The sequence below is a fragment of the Lytechinus variegatus genome, chromosome 4 (assembly GCF_018143015.1).
Source record: "Lytechinus variegatus isolate NC3 chromosome 4, Lvar_3.0, whole genome shotgun sequence".
Classification (NCBI taxonomy): domain Eukaryota; kingdom Metazoa; phylum Echinodermata; class Echinoidea; order Temnopleuroida; family Toxopneustidae; genus Lytechinus; species Lytechinus variegatus.
Genome location: NC_054743.1, coordinates 64,876,903 through 64,894,844, shown reverse-complemented (window position 1 = coordinate 64,894,844; position 17,942 = coordinate 64,876,903). Strand labels below are relative to the sequence as shown.

Here is a 17,942-nt window from a genome sequence, read left to right as displayed (position 1 = left end):
TGCATGGGTAGGATAGATAGAGGGCCCTGATGATAATACTGGATGAATATTCATTGCCATATAATACTCCTCCAGTAGGTTTACAGACATTCAGGATTGCTAATAACTCTCCGGCAATTCTTACTCATTGAGAGTGACACCTACGCATTTTGGTCCTTTCTAAGTACTCTGTTTCAACTGCATGCATTTTTATTGATCTCCCGGGGGGGCCACTTCCATTCACGAGTGGATACCATGCGCGACCATGGGGTTTCGAAAAGCACCCTAAACACGTAATTTCCATACTCTGAAAATGCACCCCTAAACAAGTATTGGCGTGTGAAACCCTACCCTTAACAAGTATTGGAAACAAAACGATACTCTTGGCAAATATTCCCTGAAATGAACCCCTAAACAAGTACAGGAATGTTTTATTGTTACGGGTCCTTCGGTCGTCGGCTTTACCTTATTTGGTTTAGTACGACCCCACCTTCTACACCTCGCGCAAATCGGACTCTAAACACGAAGTGTTGGGGCAAAAAGGACATCCTTTATAAAACATTTTAATTTTGTTTTATCATCCCCGCAAATTCGACCCTAAACACGTAATTGTCCTAGCGAAATAGATACCCTTTTTTCATTATTTTTGTGTTTTTGACACCCTTATCACGTTACGTACGTAACGTGCCCTATCGTGAAAAAGACATCCTTTTTACGTGTTTTTTGGTCGCGCATGGTATCCACTCCTCAATGTAAGTGGCCCCCCCGGGATTGATCTCACCCGTTTTAACCCCTAAAAGATATCATTGGCCTCCAGTGGGACTGGGACGAACCTATAATGTTGGCAGCCCTGTAAAAAGCCCAAATTTATTAAGTAGACAATCAGCTTTTCATTCTTGACTCAGTGATCACAATTTTCAAAAAGAACATGCTATAACGTGCTTGATCTGAGAAAAAAGAAGACCCCTTGTGGCTTGACTTATCAATCAAAATGACCACGCATAATCTTTCAACTAGTATACTAAGTTATAATCTTGAAATAAAGTTCCAAGAAAATCATTATTTTCTGGCCTTTTTTATTTTCTTTTTTCTTCTTCTTCTTCTTCTTCTCCTCCTCCTCCTCCTCCTCATTCTTCTTCTTCTTTTTTTCGTTTTTCTACTTTTGTTTCCATAAGTTTCGAGCAATGAAATCTGACATTACTGGCCTGCCATATGTCTTATTTTCCCGCACTACTTCTAGCGACCATTAAAAGGTTATGAAGTTATCAGATTAAAAAAAAATGTATGCATTTGTAGTACGGTTTCTGCAAAAGCCTCTGATAACCAATCCCCCAACTCCCCCCCCCCCCCAAAAAAAAGTTAAGTCTTCCATAAAACAAACACCCATAAATTCTGAACCAGAAGGAAACTTAAAAATATTTTTACATGAGCGTGTAGATATTTTTATAAGCTACCCTCTGAGGGCCTCTGAGTGAATGTTATAGACGCATTTTATGTCATGCTCTAGAGATTTTATCGGAAGGAATTCCATCATGAAAATGTTCAGAAGCTTGTAAAAGGTACTTTCTAAAAGACCATTATTTTTTTTTTTTGGGGGGGGGGCTAATTCTCATGGTTAAATACACTGGGAATCCACGGGATGGGGAAGGGCACAGCCAGCTCGTTCCCCCCCCCCCCTTTGAGAGGCACAATTAAAATATGTAATTCAATTCAAAATTTATTGATTATTATCACAAACATGTTGGATTGTTCTCAAAATTATACAATGAAACACAAACAGAAACAAAATAATTTAAATGATATACATAATAATATACATAATAAACATACAAATTAAAATAAAATAAGAAATTGAATATGAACTTGTTGGCAATTCAAATTTAGTTGCATTACTCATGATTCTTTCGCTTTTCTAATAAACATACATGTACATAATACATAATAGGCATATACCTAATATGATACATAATAGAATATAGCCACTTTTTTACATAATAATATACATAATAAACATAAACATAATACAGTATGTGGAGTCTTAGGTCACATGACCTACTGAAATAATACATATTTACATCATAATGAATTAATACAAATTATAATAAGTACATTGTGATATTTAAAGGAAGAAGGGGAGCTTGAGGAGAATGGTAACAATAATAACAACAATAATAATGACAACAACAATATTAAAACATAAGCAGATCAATAATAACAAAATTTTTCTAGTTTTATCTATTAGCCATATTCAGGTGAAAAAAAATAATAAAAGGGTAGGTAAGGGTAAATAATTACAATGTAAAGCATTTAAAAACTTTGAGTATTAGGCGCTATAAAAAGTGATATTATTATTATTTATTATTATCACTATTATTATTATTATCACTATTATTATTGTCATTATTTTTATTATGAATACATTACTTATTATGTTGCAAGAGCTCCAGACGTTTATCAAACATTGCACTTATTCCCTTAACTATTATTGCGTTTAAGTCTATTTCGGAATTCGACATCATTAGTTTAAATTTATCATTATTGTTTAAGCTTTGGAAATCCGGTAATTTTTTCATTCAATTTAGAGTATAGTTCTAACGTGGGGTCTTTTAAACATGAGCAGGTGACAAGGAAGTGAGGTTCATCCTCTATACCGGCCTTGCATAGAGGACATATTCTTTCTTCTGGTTTTAGTTTCTTATATCTTCCTTCTTCAATCATAAGATTGCTATTACTTATTCTGAGTTTAGTGAATTTAGTTACATGTGACTTTTCTATGTCTAGTGATAAGTAATTTTCCATTTTGTATTCTAGTTTAAAGGTTTTATATGTTTGCAGTTTGGTGGAGTATTCGGTACTTTGTTCATTGCAGAGAGCGTCTTTCCATGATTTAATGTATCTGTCTTGTAGTTTGCTGTGTATAGCTTTTTTTAATCTGTTAATCGAAAACGTATTTTGGTTTTCCCATACATGGGAGAAGCTCAATGAGCATAGAAAAGATTCAATATATTTGCAGTAATTTATGTTTGTATTTTTGTCCTCAACGTATGTTTTATTTACTAGGCTTTTACAGGCGGAGTTAGTCATGTGGTGCCAGAATCCGATAGTATCTTTCAATGAAGTGAGGGCAAGAGGAAATCGTCCGGTTTCTGCTAGCATGGCGCTATTCATTGCCGCCTTGTCGGGCTTCAGGGGGAAATGTTTTATAGCAAGTCTCAATTAACTTTTTTTCTTTTATTAAATATTCAACAGCCCAAACTTCTGAATTATAGCAGGGGCGGATCCAGGATTTCGAAATAGGGGGGGGGGCGCCAGCGGCGAGGGTGTGGGAGGGGGATACCCCCCTCCCACGGCAAGGACTTTTTCAAAAAAATCATGTCCAAAAGTCGTATTTTGAGAGCACCTTTAGAAGAAAAATGCACACTTAAATCACTGTAACTTCATGAATAAAAGACATGTACTGACTCATTTAGGAGCTGGTTTCCAGTCACACACCGTATAAGCGGTCATTCAAAACATACATTTGGCAAAGGCTCTTCACTTGCTTGCATCGTGTGATTGAAACGTCAAATTTAAATGATACGAAACTGAGACTTGTAATCGATAAGTTCCGAATAATCCATTCTGTTTATTGTCATTTGTGTATTTACATTGTGTGTTTCAAACGAGAATTGTTTAGTCGTATGGTAACATGCATAAAATTTGGTTCTTTTTTCCCCAAAATGCACAGTAAATTGTTACAAACTACAGAAAAAACGACATCATCTTCTGGTAATCAACCTTTTCCCTCGTATTATTTTCAAATCATCTTCAATAATCCAGTCATTCTGCACAACCTCAAAGTAATAATGCTTCTTAAGGGGATTCTCATCATTTTTATTGTTTACGTTCAAAGTCTCTCATCGCGTTGCCATCTTAACTTATGACCAGCCAGGATGAAATTGTATTTATATTTATTTTAACATAAGATAATCAATTTTTACGAAGCACTTGTTAAAACTATACCACAAATAATTAAATAAGGTCAATGATAAAATGCTAGAAAATACATGTAAGGAGCTTTGATATCCAGTCCATAATTGTATAAGTTATAACTATCAGTGGCAGAAAATGTAAAATAAACCGAGGCTCGTCTTCGGTATAGAGAGTTCAGAAGGCATTTTGTAAGCTTTTCATTTATGAAATTACAACTTGTTTAGACCATGAATTCATATAGGCTTCCAATTTGATGTTTTTTCTACATGTTGAATCAATGTATACTAGCTTTCCAACCAACAAAGTAAATGTTGTAAACTGTATTGATTGCCTTCTGTTGGGCAAAGCTATTCCTGCCAAGTTTGAGCTCAATCATGACTTTTATTTTTTTAAGATGAAAATATGGAAAGTTTATTTATGCAAGACAAACGAAGAACAGAGTTACCTCAAGTCACGTCAATCGGACGGGCGGGTGCGCGGAGGAACACATCAGGGAGGGGGAAATCTGTCTTCCACCAACCTCCTTGGTCAGATGGATTTGGGTTTACGCGCATATCATCGGCAGCGATCGGGGGGGGGGACGGGGGACGTGTTCTCCCTCAAATATTTCGGGGGAGGTCGTCCCCCCCTAGATTTTTAAAACTATTTTTTTTCGATTTTGCTGGCAATTTTTTTTTAAAGATATATTGTAATCAGCAAACCTATAGATTATCAAACATTAAAAATGGGGTAGGGGGGGGGGTTAATGTCACAATTTCTACTTTTAACAATACACAATGTGTCCTCGGGACGTTTTTCCCCAGCACGAAAGTATTTTTATTCTCCCCCCCCCCCCGTCACATAAAATCTTCGCTCCTTACGCTGACATATAGCTGCCTATACACAGCAAACGCGGAGTGGGGTCGACTGGTGATTGAGAATATACAATTTTGCTCCTTGATAATTCGTTGGAATGATTGCTTCGGCGAAACTTAGTTGGGGCGCCCTGGATAATATGCCTCTGAATCTACCAGAAAGTGTAAAAGTTAGTTTACATTAAATACAAATATGTCTGACCTATACATTTCAGTGAAAACGTACATGACCAAGCATAGGCGGCGGAAGCGGGGGGGACGGGGGGGACGTGTCCCCCCTAAATTTGAGGAGGGGGGGACGGTCCCCCCCTAAATTTGTTGTTGATGACCTTTTTTTTTTTTTTTTTTTTTTTGCTTGTCAAAATTTTTTTCTACGTCCCCCCTAAAATTTTGGGGTTGAGAACCTTTTTTTTTTTTGCTGGTCAAAATTTTTTTTGTTGTCCCCTCCTAAAATTTTTGGCTTCCGCCGCCAATGTGACCAAGGCAGAATGATAATGCTGCGCACGTGGCGCCCGATATAGGGCTTCATCTTTGAGTGAAGAATAATCTCGGGGATAGACATTATCATTCGCATCGTTGACACTTTCTCTCGCGATCTGTTACTTACAATTTACATGTATTTGCCCTAAAGACGGACAAACGCATGTTACAAAAAACACAAAATTTCGGGAAAAAATGATATCCAATCCAACATCTTCACACTGGTCACTGCACTGCAACTCCCGATTACAAGTGGTGCAACTTTCCTACCAATATCAATCGACTTGCGCGCCCTGGAATTCCGGAATTTACATATTGCAATACATACCGTGTTTACACAGGGACACGGCTCGGGGGTTCGACACGCGAGCCGTGTCGAACACGGCAATTTTATGCTGTGTAAACGCGATCATTGTGATCCGCGAGCCGTGTCGAACACGGCTTTTTTGATCCGCCAAAATCGTAGGTTTCAACCCGCGAGCCGAGTCAGACTCGGCAATTTTTTCGTGTGTAAACAGAAAGCCGTGTCGAATCCTCTTGACCTAGGTCACTGCGCGCGCTTTCACTTTTGGCATTGTTGTTGTTCGCACGGACAAGATTCGATTCCGGCGGTGAATTTCCCGCCTTTAATTTGCGACGTCATAATTCTTCTTCCGTTCGAGATCCGCGAGCCGTGTTGAACTCGCCTTTTTATATGTACGTATAAACGCGATCACAGCATGCCCTCTTCGCAGCGTTCGACCCTGCTTGAGGATTCAACACTCGAGCCGAGTCATGTGTAAACACGGTAAGAGGTGCATTTGTGCGAACACAAAGGCCATGAGCGTAAGTTAAAATATAGCTTTGACTAGCCCTTGAAATTGACTACATTGTACCAATCCAGTAAATATAACCATAAAAAAAAAAAATCCGGCGAAAATAGGGGGGCGCGCGCCCGGGGCGCCCCCCTCTGGATCCGCCACTGTATAGAGGGCAATTGGTTTTATACAAGAGTCAAAAAGCTTAAGGTGAGCTATAAGGGAGATTCTGTCTTTTGGTAAAATGTTTCGTAAACTGAAGAGGGCTTTTTTTGCTTTGTTGAACAAGTGTTTTATAGCATGAGTAAATGTGCACGATGGTTTAAAGATTATTCCTAAATATTTATATTCGTTAGCAATTTCTAATGGTGTATGTATGGTGAATGCCGTTAAAACACAACTGCGCCCCCCCCCCCCCGAAAATGAGGACCTTCTTTTTCGTGGACGAAATGTACTTAAGTACTTATATTTTGGTTGAAAGCCTTTGGCTTGCATGGATCCGCTCCTGGTTGAAACACGATCGAGTCGTTGCAATAAATTGATTTTTTCACACATTTTGGTAAAAGTTATCGGATATGATGACATTTAGTTTAGGAAAAGTTTTTTAAACAATGTTCATAATTTCACCTTTCAATGAACATTAAATGAAAACCAAAATAAATAAAATGCGATTTTCCCACCCTAGGCAAGTATTGTTATGTTCATTCAATTAACATGCTTCTGGTGCTACTGAAGCACTTAATTAAACACGTTTGAATGAACAGATGGAATTTTAAAAATCTGTTAACGTAACTGGAAAAAATGCAATTGCTAATTATGGATATGACTTATCTGTCACAACAAGATCAAGCTGGTTTCTTGCTTAACTTTATTTGATTTGATTTTACGAAAATCCCGATGTCTAATGCTTCAGTGAGCACAAAATATAAAAAAAAGTTCAAGGCTTTGGCCCCATCCAACTCTAGCTGCATAATGAAGAGCTCACTTGCAAAAGGGGTTAGGTCCATTTTTCATCAAATTTGATTTTTTTGGTCTCACTGGCCCGTATTCTGAAGTTAGATTTAACTTAAACTCAGGTTTAAAGTTGTGGTTTAAAAATGGATAGCCAATTGTTACATAAATTACTAACAGTAGATATATCAAATTTCAGCTCATTTTACTCTCAAATCATTCATAATTGTCCAGGAAGTATAAATAAATGATTGTGTTCACCATTAATGAATCAGTAAAGAGCACAGTAAACATAAGAATTACTGAATACAAATTTTGATACTTTTGGCTTCCCATAAATTTAGCACAGAGTTAGACCACGGTCTAAGTTAAACCCGACTTCAGAATACGGGCCATGTATCCATTTTTATAGCTCTATAAGACGATACCAATGAAAATTTGAAATTCCCATTAAAAATTTGAATAAAATGGCAAATAAAAATCGCTCTTTTCAAAAGGGGTTAGGTCCATTTCAGTTTCGTTGAAAAGGGGTTACTTCCACACTGAATTTTGTTGGAAAAGATTATTTTTTAAAAATATGAAGACAGGTAGATTTCTTTTTATACCTTTATGTTCTCATTCATGCAATGTATCATGAAAATTTAGTTTCGAATTAAAACATTCCAATAGGCCTATGGGAAAAAAATTAAATTCTTGGAGTGGACCTAACCCCTTTTGCAACTAAACTCTTCTGAAAAGCTTATTTGTCAAAAGGGGTTAGGTCCATTTTCAAAAAAAATTGTTTTCTCACTCAAAACCTATACGAATTTTCAGTCGCCCAGATGATAACAAAGAAAAATTGAGATTCACATGAAAACGTGAAAAAAAGTTGCAAAAAAAATCATTATTTTAATCAAAAGGGATTGGATTCATTTCAGTTTGCTTGCAAAAGAGATTAGGTCCACACTGGTATATTTTTTTTAAATACATAGAAGAAACTTGAAGACAGGTAGATTTCTTTTATACCCAATTTTATGTTCACATAATAGGGTAGTACATCCTGACAGTTTATAGTTACTCAGAAGAAAGTGAAAATAAAAAACACGTTTTTTTTCTTCTCGGAATGGTCCAAAGTAGACCTAAGCTTTTTTGCAACCAAGCTCTTCATATATCGAATAATTATTTTTGTGTGCATGCGCACCTTTTGTATAGTGTCACTCTGAAGCCATGTGCGAAGTTTCACAAAAAACTGGAGGCAGAAGTAAAAAAAAAAAAAAAAACATCCATGAAACATACCCTTATTTCACTTATGTTAACATTTTTATTTCCTCTCTCATAGACATTGTGTTCACTATAGGTGCATTATGTTTAAGAATAAGTAACCCCTTTATTCAATATGGTGGCACTTGTTTTTAATGTCTTTAGCAATATCATTTATAGCAGTAATGTTTATAAACCTATGGGCAGAAAAATGTGAAATGAATGGACGAGTAAGCACATAATTAATTATACTGGCATTTTTAAAGTCACAGGCTCATTTTGAGTGGTTATGAATAATGGGGGCAATTTCATGTCGACTTGATTGCCGTTTTTTAACCATCCATTTCATCACCGCACACACTTTCCATACTTTTTGTACTTTCATGGTTGAGCGATCACACTTAGAAAACTTAGGAAATGAATAAAACTCTTTATATTGTACACATGCATTCTTTTCCTAACAATTTCTAAGGATCAGTTGAGTTCAAGGAAAAATCAGTGCATGCTAGAGAATCTAGAAGTTGAAAATGGGGAGGGCATAACCGGATCCAGGGGCGAGAGGCCCGGGCCCTCCTATTGGCGGAGTAATTAAAAAAAAATAAAGAAAAAAAGGGGACAGAAAGAAAAAAGAAAATGAATGGGAAAGAGATGAGAAAAAAAAGAAGGACCAGAGGGGGAAGACGAGTAACTAAAACAAGATGAGAGGAAGACTTGGAAAATAATTGTAAAAAATATTTCATGTCCATGGGCGGAAATCGCAGGGGGGCAGGGGGGCGTCGTGTCCCCCTACCACAAATAGTAGGGGGACACATGCAATATTTAATGTACCCCTACTATTTTTTTGGTCTTTTATGATGGAGAAAATTACATCACTTCACGATCAAAATAATACATGTATTTTGGACTAAATGACCTTACATTTTGGGTGAAAACCTTTTTTTTCTTCTTTTCTTCTTTTTGCTTGTCAAAATTGTTTAGGTCAAATTTTCCAGGCCTGGCCCCCAACCTTTGGGGACAGATTTCCGCCCATGTTCATGTCACTACATAAAATTTTCGCTCGCGCTTCGCGCTCGCAATGCCTTTTAGGTGATTAACATTATCTTGCTCAATATTTAGCCTAAAATGTCAAATTTTGAAGTCAATATACCAAACATATTTCAGCTCGGAATCGAACTTTCATCTTTTGTTTGATTTTACAAATTGATTTTTAAAAAGTACTCTGTAAAAAATTATGTTTAATGGTCTGAACATTAACATTTACTGCTTGCGCTGCGCGCTCGCAAATTTTGATTTGTCAGTTACCTATTATTTTCATGTATTCCATAAAGTTCTCAAAATATCCCTATTCAGGTCAAATTGTCAAAGCGTATCAGCTAGCGCTGCACGCTCGCATTTTGATTGTTGAATATATTTCAATATTAATATAAAAAACTAACTTAAAATCCCCATTTTATGACAGTTTATCAAAAAATTGGGCTCGCAATTCGCGCTCGCCTTGATTGTTGAAAAGATATTAACTAATGCATCTTATTCATAGTAACAAAAGTGCTTTATAAATTATATTCAGTTTTTAGGCAAAAATATTAACAGATTTTGCGCTCGATCTCATTGGACTTATTAGATTAGAAAACCTTTAATAATTTGTATATACTGTGAATGATTCATATATATATTTTTTAAAATATGATGCATATGATTTGTATAATAATGTATATATTCCATAATGTAAATATTGTTACGTTTTTTGTTTGTTTGTTTTATTTCGTTTTTTACAAAAAAGGGCAATTCAGTTGCTATAAAAAAGTAATTAAAACAATAAGGGGGGCCTACATTTTACAAGCTCTGCTTTTTAGTTGGCCCTCCCTCCCTTTCAAATATTTATATATCTCGATCTGATGATTGTCTAGATTGAAATAGATTAATAAATAAGAATGAATTCAATAATCAAATTGTCCCTTTTTCAGAATGGATCATCTAAAAGTTTAATCTCGCGCTTAGGAAGAGAAATGGGAAGACAGTCATCATTTTCATAATGTCCTTATAGAATGTCCCGTCCTATGTCAAAACTCAAAGTAGTAATAGTAAAACATATCAGCTCTTTTTTTAGCTGTGCTCCATAATTATGTACCTCACAATATCTGAAGTGCTTGAAATACAGAGCTTAAATTTACCCTTTTTCAGAACGGAATATCAAATATTTTAAGCTCGCGCTTCGTGCTCGCTTTATTGATTTTCATGATAAAAAGGTATTTAAAAATTCAAGATCGAAATTAGATACGAAGCTTGTTCTCTATCTAAATCTCTATTTAGTTTCACATCAATATATGAACAATTTTCTGCTCGCACTTTGCGCTCGCATTATCAATGTAGGAAGATTTCAAATTACTCATCCTTTTCATGATTTACAAAACATGAATAGAGTGTCCCATTTTTAGGTGTAAATCTCAATTTTTATTTAGTCATAATTATACTTATCCTTTACACGATTACAAAAAAGTGTTTAGAATTTCCATTCTTCAGGTAGAAATGTCAAAATTTTCAGCTTGCGCTTAGCGCTCGCATTATTTGATAGTTGAAATATGTGAAGTCTTCATGGCTAACAATAAGCAGCCGTTATTAACAGATCTTTTTTTATCAGATCAAAACGTATATTATGAATTTCTGCTCGCACTTTGAGCTCGGAGTAATTATTTAGTTGGATAACATCTCATTTAGGATCACAAACATTTCCCAGAATGTTTAAATTTTAGGACAAAATACATGAAAAAAAAGGTCGCGCTTCGCGCTCGCACTATTTAAACAATGCTTATGAGATTATTACATATTTATGTTGATTTATAACAACAAAGCTCAGAAATGACTATAGGCCTAGGACTTCCCCTTAAAAGAAACAAACAAAAATCAACTTCGAGCGGACGATCGGGGAAAATGTGGCTGAAAAAAATAATGCCCCTCCCCCTGTTTGCGAAGGCTGGATCCACCCCTGCGGGTGGGGGACCCACAAAAAACTTGCGAGAACCTGAAAAAAAAAATTACTTTTATTCTCGTGTGCCTTATTGGGCTATATTAGTACTCCCGATACTAAAATGATTTCCTGCCAATTATAGGTCTGCATATCTATGTAAAATAATTTTGCATTATAAACTGTACAGATTATGATTTTCAAAAATGTATTGGTTAAGATATTTGGCACATTTTTTTAAAGGACTTTTTATTGTATTCTCTTAAATAAAAATACACATTCCATAAACAAGTTTTACAAATTATTTGAAACACGATTATAAATTATACAATAAATCCATATCTCAAATAATTATACATCAAACTTCAAAGATACTGGAAATTAATACTGATGCGTTTCAACAATTACAAAATGAAAAATTAACAAGATGTATTAACCCTAAAAAGACTGGGGGGGCTGATTCAGCCCCCCCTCGACATTTTTCGTGATAAATCCGCCGCGCAAAATTTTTTGACCGCGTCGCTCGCTGACTTTTTACTTTCATGTCTCGCGCAACTTTTGAGACCAATATTGTGACGCCCGGGTACGCGGTTCGGAAATTACGCAACATTTCGTAAGTGCATGCAGACCCAAAATTACTCAAAAACGTGAATTTGTGTACAAATCCAATGCAAATAGTGTTTTTAGCCAAAATTCATAAATGTATCATTATTTTTCCTTTTACTGCTTAAAATCAATTAATTTTATCTTTTTTATGGTCCAAATAAAGTCCCCGACAATTTCCATTGAAAAAACAATAAAAAACAAAAAGTCGAAAAACAAAGAAATACATTAGAAAACAATAGAATACATAAGAAAATAAATGTGATGTTGAAATTTTTTTAAAATAAATTTGATCAGATGCCTATCTAGAGTATGTGAAACAAAAATTAGCATTTCAGGGGCATTATTTTATTAATTACAGCAAACTTATGATTTTACGCATAAATTAGCATAATTAATGAAACATGAGATTTTTTGCAGAATTTGATGTTATAGTGTTGTAGATAATGCCATGGGTAACGCGTGTGCCAATTTTCGTCTCGATCGCGCGATCGACGGCCGAGATCATAAGGGGGGGGGGGGGCTGAATCAGCCCCCCAGTCTTCTTAGGCGTCGAAATAGCCCAGTCTATTTAGGGTTAAATGGCAAGAGAGAAAAAAATGATTAAAAAAAAATGGCTTATCCGATTACTTTCCAATCTATGGAGCGGCAGAAAACATAAATGGGACGTCTTACAAACGTTTTTTTTTTAATGTTTAAAAAAATCTACTATTTCGATAGGGAAAATAGATATTCTCAGAAAAGCTGTTAAAGTACGATTCATTTAAAATACAAGTCCACCCCAGAAAAATGTTGATTTGAGTCAATAGAGAAAAATTAAACAAGCCTAATGCTGAAAGTTTCATTTAAATCGGATGTAAAATAAGAAAGTTATGACATTTTGAAATTTCGCTTATTTTTCACAAAATAGTTATATGCACCACTTAATGACATGCAAATGAGATAGTCGATGATGTCGATGATGTGAGGGTGCCGTGGCCGAGTGGTCTAAGGCGCCTGGCTATACATGGAAAGTCTGGGGTTCGATCCCCGCTTCGACACCTGTGCTCTTTTATCCTGCATTCAAATAAATGGAAATGCTTCATGCATTATTTGTAACTAGGTGTGTACTTGTTTTAAAAAAAAAAAAAAAAAAAAAAAAAAAAAAAAAAACTTGCTATTTCTTTTGTTTTTTATTGTTTGATTTATTTATCTATTTCACAAGTTAAAAAGGGTGGCCCAATCATTACAAACTCTGGTTTTCGTTGGGGCCCTTTAATTACAAAGTAGATACATATAATATATACAGATATAGAAAAATTATATATACAAACTTATGTACACTATAGACTAATTTAAATAAAATTTATACAATAATTCATTTTTTCTGATTTGACAATAATAATGACTCTCTTGTTTGAACCATAGAGTATAAAAAAGCAAATATTTCCACATGTTCAGGGAGGAATTAACGTTTGTTTCACATTATTATGTACATGAGGAGAAAATTAGAAAAATTCATGTAATGAAATACAAAAGAAATAGTGAGTGAGTGAAGTCATCACTTCCCTCATTTGCATACCGACCAGGATGTGCACATAACTAATTTGTGAAATTAAGCGAAACTTAAAAATGTTATAACTGTCTCATTTTACATCCGATTTTTAAGGAATATTCAGTGTCGTGCTTGTTGGAATTTTCTCTTTTATTCAAATATATCTAATGGAAAGACTTGAGATTTTGTGCTTCTTTTAAGGACTAATTACACTTTATTCGGAAATGAACGTTGATCAGTTTCTTCAGAAGGGGGGGGGGGGGGGAGGGGGACCCCTATACTACAACATCCTCTCACTTTTCCAGTCTAGAGACGTCCAACTCTACTACATTTTTGGTACATTTTCAACGTACAATAATGTCTCTGTCTACGATCCATATTGGTCGCCGACCCTAACCGAGAACTGAGTGCACCCACGAACTTTCTTGTGCTTTCTTTGTTCTTTATCGATGTATCCTCTTCTTGTATGACCGACTGGCCACATATTTTGGATTTAATCTTCTTCTCTTATGCTGTTTAATGAATGAGCTTAGAGCTGTGTTGAACTTTTATGCTGTTTCTTGGCTCTTTGTTTGACACTGTCTCCGACTCTGACTTCTGAGTGACCCGACCCGATGCCAGAAGGCAGAACGTTGCTGTGAATCGTACGGTACGGTACCGGCTGTCGGTACCCGTGCGTGCGGTGGAATTGACAGTGGGTGACGTTGTGACGTGAGTTCCAAATTAAACAACATCATCCTTCTGTCCTGGCTGTGTCAATCACCAGCTGAGCTGAATACTGCAACATTTAACATCCCCTTTAGGTATGGTATTTTGTCCTTTTTTTTTTCAATTAATTAACATACCGTATAATGGTGGGCCCAAGCCGAGTCTGCGCACCTAGGCTAAACTAAAGACAAGTCCTAACAATTTGAGTTAAGATTTAACATGAATTTCTTCTTATTTCACAAAATCTTTTGGTAAATAGTGTTCCTGATATTATTAAGCAAAATAAGAGTAAGTGTACCAAATTTCTCATTAAAAAATGAAAGAAAATATAAGATTTTTTTGAAAAAAACCTTCGGGCAGTCATTGGTCATTTTCATATTGTCTGCGCACTCATTCACTTTGCACACGATCCAGGGATTTTGGTGAGAAAGGTTGCATTTTGAGGCCGTCACATGAAATGCCTGCTTGAATTCATTATTTTTCCTCCATTTTGAGTCAGATTTTTTAATGAATACCTGTCTATCTATTATATGTGTAAAGTTCGTGCTCGTTGCATATTATCTTTTACTAGAATCGCGCAGATACGCGGGTGCGCGGACTTGGGAGACCGCGCAGACATGGGGGAACTGACCATACCGTATGATGGGCACTAGTATTCAACCTGGCATAGCATAGCCTAATTTGACATATTCCACAAAATATTTTGATTTAGACATAATATTTAAATAATAATAAAGTTACGGTACTTTTGTACAATTAATACATTGTGTAATAATTATTATTACCACAGTCATCTGATCCTGACATGCCCATTCTCAACGTATGTCTTTCTCCACTCCCTGTGACGGGAGGCAGAACGTATTTTGTTTGGGAGTGGGGTCAAAGCCAAAAAGGGCACTTATATGTCAAAATTGACATTTTGGTGCAAACAGACATTTCGTGAAATAAGACATGAAAATTAAACATTCCGAGCTGTTTTTTTCCTAAATAATTAGCGCGAAGCGCGAGCTAAAATTTTTAATATACTGACCAGAAAAGGAAGCTGTTAAGGACTACATTTAGTGACTCATAAATAGGATACATAACTCACCAATCAAAATAATGCGCGAGCTCAAAGATTTTGTGATTACAACTGGAAAACTGGACATTCTAAGCATTTTTTTGTAAACGGAAACAGAATGAGTACCTTACTTAACAATGGATGCGAGTGCATGACACGAGCCAAAATTTGTGTTACTCCAATCTGAAAACTGGAAATGCTAAATATTTTGTAACCATGAACAGGGTTGGTACCATGCTAAACAATAATTGATGAGAGAGCGATCCAAAATTTTGTCATTTTCTAGCCTAAAATGTATCATGTTTTACTATAAATTATATTTAAAAAAGGTATCTCTTTTTTAAAAAGGGCATAATTCATTTGGAAAAGAGGGCATTTTTTATTTAAACAAGGGACATTTTTTTCCTACATGGTATTTTTCAGGGGTGGGGGGAAGAGAGCACAAAGCGCAAGTTGAAATGTTCAGATGCTGACCTGAAAATTCGTCATTTTTACGGCTCTTCAGTTTTCATGTTTTTTCTGCTCACAACTACTGTTAAATTTGAATTATTATTTCTTGTATCTTCTACTATTTTTTTAACTTTAAAAAACCAGAATAAAGAAAACTAACAAATTGAAGTTAAATATTCATAATGATATAGAATAAATGGGGCGCACCCCATACCCAGTTGGGGGAGGATAAATCTTAATTATTTCTTGAAACAGTAAAATAGAGTTCTCTATTATTACACAAAAACAGATACGCTGTGTATTTCCTTAAAACTGTACTGAAATGAAATTCACTGTCTAACCATAGGATTAAAAAAAACACACTTTTTACTTTGTTTTGTCAATCTGAGACACTAGACCCAACACAAAATTATGCACAATTTAGAAAAGATGTATTGCCTATCAACATAATAACTAACTAGAATTTAATTCGTCTGCAGACGAATTAGGTGGTCTGTCATGATTTTTCATTCAGAGTCGGCTAATGTATAAAATGAATAATTTAGATATGATTGATAATCTTGATTCTAGACATCCTAAGAATAAATTTTGACCATTGCTCAATGTGATTATTAATGTTTCCCATAGACTTTACACGTAAGCAATTTTGAGAATTACAATTCCAATATTGCAAGTGAAAAACGGGCATGATCCCGGCATCTGATCAAAAAGTGGAGGGCACATTACCCGAAAGCCCAGAATCTCAGCTATAACATATTAAAAGCTCCGGCAAAACTGACTAGAAGAAATGGAGATATGGCTCACGAAATAGAGGAATGTCGAATCTAGTTTTGAGAAAAAGTCATGTCCCATAGAGATTACACACAAAATACATGTGATATGAAAAAAACAATTACAATCTGTTTTATCTTGCTAAATTTTAACTTTCATACCTTTTAATTATCATAAAGGATCATGTAAGAGGTGGCAAAAAGAAAAAAAAATGAAAAAAAAATCATCTTTTCTACCCCAGGAATCGAACCTCCGCCCTCGAGAAAGCAAGTCAAAATGCGTTATCCATTGAGCCACGATATTCCCCATAGAGATTACACGTAAGCAATTTTGAAAATTACAATTCCAATTTTGCAAGTGAAATACGGGCATGATCCCGGCATCTGATCAAAAAATGAAGGGCACATTCCGATAGCCCAGAATCTCAGCTACAACATGTTAAAAGCTCAAGGAAAGCTGACAAGAAAAAATGGAGATATGGCTCACGAAATAGAGGAATGTCGAATCTAGTTTTGGGAAAAAGTCATGTCCCATAGAGATTACACGCAAAATGAGGAAAAATGACATGCCTCTTTTCATCGCTGTTTTACGCAATGATGCGTTTCTCAAAACGAATATTCATGTTAACTGAGGAGAAAGAGTACATTATAAACTACAACATATTGAAATCTGGGCGAAAAATGATCTATATTCGAGAAGTTACAGCCAAATTTGCATAAATTTGATGACGTCATTTTTGAAAAAAATGAAATTTTTAGTTTGGGCGCCTATTTGATGACGTCACGATATAATTTAGGGACAATGGTGACATGAAATCAAATCTACAACTCATACTCTATCGATATATGAAAAAAAATTGGGGGTCAACGGACTTTTTAAAGAGCTACAGTGAATTTACAATAGGCATGTTTTTGCCCATATATGGCCTATAGTGAGAGCTCGCGCGCACACGTGCTGCAAAGTTTAACGGGTGTTAATTTCGTTATTAATGGTTGTAGAAAGTTGATCAAGGTATCAAATTGCTCAGAATTTTATTAGCAATGCAATGATATTAAAGAAACGGTTTTTCTGCGTTGCGTTAAGGTGTAACGCGCGGAAACGCGCGCGCAAATTTTTGAAATGCTTAAAATGACCTGAAACGTACCCAAAAAAATTTATAGGTCATTTGGACGATTTTTTTACCTTTGACGCGCGCGTACGCGCGCGTCATGACCTCTACATGACCTTTGATGACATTGACATTTGACCCTTGACATGAAGTTAATGTCATGTAAATATTGTTAATTTTTGACAATTGATAATGAAGATATGATCAAATGAAGAATTTTACAAAATGGCGCGTAGATGACGTCATCATGACCATATGACCTTGAAAAGCTTATTTTGCCGTCTCTATGATAGATTCTATATATGACGAAAAAATCAGCAAAATTGATTCAGCCAATTTCGAGAAAAGTTGGCGACAAAAAATAGGTACCATGAATAAAGAAATAAGAAATAAAGAAAATTCTGACAAAATCAAGAGGTGATCTGTCGTAGACAGACCACCTAATAATAATAATATAAAAGAGAGAGAGAGAGG

General features: G+C 35.4%; 1 long non-coding RNA gene across 1 annotated transcript in view; it reads left to right on the top strand.

Annotated features, from left to right (window-relative positions):
* Positions 1-13,755: 13,755 nt before the first annotated feature.
* The window catches only part of LOC121414545, a 29,839-nt gene continuing 25,652 nt past the window's right edge, over positions 13,756-17,942 (top strand). The window contains exon 1 of the long non-coding RNA XR_005969865.1: positions 13,756-14,174. This is a non-coding gene — a long non-coding RNA (uncharacterized LOC121414545). The remainder of the gene's footprint in view (positions 14,175-17,942) is intronic.